Source organism: Trichechus manatus, unplaced genomic scaffold, assembly GCF_000243295.1.
Source record: "Trichechus manatus latirostris isolate Lorelei unplaced genomic scaffold, TriManLat1.0 scaffold00033, whole genome shotgun sequence".
NCBI classification, from domain to species: Eukaryota; Metazoa; Chordata; class Mammalia; order Sirenia; family Trichechidae; genus Trichechus; species Trichechus manatus.
Genome location: NW_004443969.1, coordinates 19823114 through 19827250, shown reverse-complemented (window position 1 = coordinate 19827250; position 4137 = coordinate 19823114).

Genomic DNA, 4137 nt, shown 5'->3' with positions numbered 1-4137 from the left:
CCCAATAGTTGATCTTTCTGACATTTTTGTCTTCCTTGCTAACCTTGCCACCAACCTTGTCCACCTGACATCATATACTGCTCAGATTATCATGCAGGCTTCCATCTGGTCTTCCAGGCCCTGATCTTTCCCTCCTTTAATCCAGAATGCCAGAGGAACTAATCTTCCAAATATTCATACTTAACATGACCTTAAACTTTCTTCTTTTTCACAAGGCCTTACTTACCTCCCTGCTTCATCTCCTTCACTTTCCTCCTAGCTCCTTACATCCAGACACACTTGGCCTTTTTTATGGGCCCATACACATTAAGCTTGACTCCTTCTTAGGGCTTTGTACTAATTTATTCCCGATCTTCCCATACCTAGCTGCTTCTTTCCTTCAACTCATAGTTTAAATGTTCCTCAGAGAGGCCTAACCTACTCCCCAGACACTCATTTTGACATCCTCAGATTTTATGTCTTCAGAGCACTTATTCAAAAAAAAAACAATAGTTGCCATTGAGTTGATTTCAACTCAAGGCAACCCCATGTGCATTAGAGTAGAAGTGTGCTTCATAGGATTTTCGATGACTGATTTTTTGGAAGTAAATTGCCAGGCCTGTCTTCTGAGGTGCCTCTGGGTGGACTCAACAGCCAACATTTCAGTTAGCAGCTGAGCACATATACTGTTTGCACCACCCAGGGACACATTAGCTACTTGATATTTGTGTATTTATTCTTCTCTGTCTCCCCCAAGCAGAATGCAAGCTCCAAGAGAGCAGAAGCTTTGTCTTATTTTACTGCTTCACTTCCAGTATTTATAGCAGTGCTTGAAGATCAATCAATATTGCAGAATGACAAACATTTCTCCACAAACAGACTTTACATTTCACACAGGTTGTTCTCACTGGTCATGGAATTTATTCTCTATTGTTTCAGATGCATGACCTTTTTTTCTCCAACCAGATTATACACTTCTGAAAGGCAGAAGTCCTTTTCATATTTTTTCAGCCCTCTAGGCCTAGTAGAGTGTTGCAGCATTTGGTATGTATTTAGCAAACACTTATTCATTTATTTCCGAGTGTACCATTATGTACCGCACCACTGAGCACTTTTGCATCAGTAGGGCTGAAACGGAAAGAAAAACGGGCTGACCATAAAACACTGGCATAGGGCCCATGACAGAAGTGAGAGCTTTCCTTCTCACCTTCTAATGCTATTTGAGTGGGAAACTAAAGTTTTCTGTAGTGAGGATATGTTGAAGAGGAGATATACCGTGGGAAAATTTCTTGCTTCTTATCCGTCAAATGAGAGGTTGTACCTTGTGAGTGCTGAGCATCTTCCAACTCTAAGGTGCTAAGATCTATATACATACTGTTAGAGACTCTTGCCACAATCCTAAAGTCATTTTGGACTTCTTACTCTTCTTTGATCCCTATATTCACTTACTGAACCCAAGTCTTTTTCTCAGTGGCATTCAGATCTAACATGTCTTTTAAAATCATACTCGCTTCTTCAGAATCTGACAAGGTTAGTCTACTTGTCTCATCTCTTCCTCCCTGCCCCCCTCTCCCCCCAAAAGTCCACCCAGAATGATCTCCTATTAGATCAAGTCTAAATTCCTCAGGCTCAAATTCAGGCCTTCTATTAATGTTTCAGAGTCCCTGGGTGGTGCAAACAATTAGCATGATCAGCTGCTAACCGAAAGATTGACAGTTCAAGTCCACCCAGAGGTTTCTTGGAAGATAGGCCTGGTGAAATAACTTTTCCTCATTCTTGGCCTACCCATTTTCTTCTCAGTACCTTTGCTCAAGCAATTTCTTTTACCTTTTTCCTATAAACCAATCCAAATTCTCTATTTTTTGTCCTTTAAGAAATCTCCCCTTCATTTAGGTGGGTGTTTTCTAGCTTAAAATTTGGAATTTACAATTGAATCATTGATTATTAATGTTGAATTGTTTATGACTTTATGTTTCATATTTTACCTCCCCCCAAATGTTGTAATTTTCTTGACAACAGGGACTTCATAATTCTTGCAGTCAGGCACAGCTCTTGGCACATCTTAGGATGACTGTGTTTGGTTAGGACATGGACTCCAGAGGCCTGGCCAGAATTGCCTGGATTACACAGATGAACCCTGACCGCCTGAGATGGGGTTGTGCAACAGGAATCCTTGAAATCAGTAGGACAAAACGGTCTCTGACAGCAAACCTTCCTATCTAATGCCAAGTGCAATTTCATGCATCACTCAGACCATGTAGGCAAAGCTGCAAAGTCAAAGAACTCTGATGTTGAATAGCATTATGTAAAAACAAAAAAAACTCATTGCCATTGAGTCAAGTCAGACTCAGAGTGATCCTATAGGACAGAGTAGAACTGCCCCATAGGGTTTCCCAGGAGTGGGTGGTAAATTCAAACTGCAGACTTTTTGGTTAGCAGCCAAACACTCAACCACTGCATCACCAGGGCCCCAGCTTTATGTAAGTGTTGACTATAAGTCAGATGCTGGCAGGCATGGGAGACAGGAGGTCTGACTGTGAATCATGTCTTTGTTTACAATTAAGCTAGGTAATATTAAGCAAGAGATTTACTTTTTTTGGGCTTCAGTTCTTACTCTGTAAAATGAAAAGATTAGATTCCAGATGATCTCAAGGACTAGATAATTCACTTAGAAAATTTTGTGAGTCAATTTCCAAAACAGTGAAATGGCAGCCATGGTCTTTGGGGTTTTCTCAGATACTTGTTCTGTGCAATAGGATTTACAAGTTTCCTGTATAGATAGGAACCCTCACTTTCAGTTTTTGGCGTTTACTCTTTTCTGTTCCCAATTTGTGTGGTAGTGGATACACAGATGGTTTATTAGGCTTTCAAATGCTTGCAATGCTGTTCAACAATGGTTTTCAACTTTGAAGGTCCGCATAGAGCCTAGATTTTGTTTAGAATGGAAGAGAAAAGATAGTTTTAGCTCTTCAGTTTAAGGATAATAATGTTTACTCAATAACTTGAAACAACTTGTGGATGTAACTCCAAAGGCCTAATCAGTTTCCTTTATTTTGGTACCTTCCTTAACTCATTTCTGCATCACAGTTTAACTTTTCAAAGTTGCAGTTTTAAAAATGAAGTTACTGAATAAACCAGATGCCCAGTTATATTTGCATGTTTCCCCTTCGGTTGACTCATTTAACCCACAACCTCTTTCCAAATACAAAATAATTTAGAATCACAGAAATGTAAAGGTAGAAGGAATGAATTCTTCATTTTACAGGTAAGGAAAGCAAGAGATCTAAAAGATCCTGATTCTTTCTACTGACTATGTATTTTATAAGAGTTAAAGTGGGGTTTGGTTGTAGGAGGAAAAAAAAAAAACGCCCGAAATTTGTGAATTGCAAGCCCCAGTAGAAAATTCCATTCCTTGAAATGTAAGTGGTTCAATTATTATCGCACAAAGAAAACATACATGGAGCTGTGCAAGTTTTTTGAGTTTTAATTGCTCAAGGTGAGTCTCTTCATGTAAGTGGGAACGCAAACATGCAATTGGTGAGTAACCAAACTGCATCATAAGTGTGTGGAGTAGTCAGAACTGAAAGGACACGCAAAATGTAGGTAAATGAAAGCATGAGGCCAGCCAGGAGAATCGAAAGGGGACCAACAGGAGTAAAATGAGGACGCCCTGGCAAAGCAGGCACCAACGACGTGCGAGCTGTACACCAGGCAGAGGTGGCAGGAAAGGAGCTGGGGACGCACCGGGACCCAGAGGCTCCAGCAGGCCAGGCAGAGGCACAGGGAAGGGGAGGGTAGGGGCCGGTAGGCAGAGTGCAGGAGGAAGCCAAGGATAACCTAGTCGGCTGAGAAGACAGTCCAAAAGGAAAGACAAGGCGGCAACGCGAGCTTAGAACAGGACTGGGGCTGTGGAAAGAGCGGACTGGGGTGCTGATGACAAAGGGGAAAGAGCGCGTGGGGAGGAAGGAAGCGGCGCGCGGTCCGCGTGTAAACTGGCAAGTGGCGAGGAGATGGGCCTGCGGCCGGGCTAGCGACCGCGATGGCGCGGCTCGCACAGGCGACAGCACCGCTGAGTCAGGGAAGCTGCGCCCGCGGCGTCCGGGCGGCACAGGGGGCGGGGCCTCAAGCGCGCGGGCGGCCCGGGAGGCGGGACCTGCG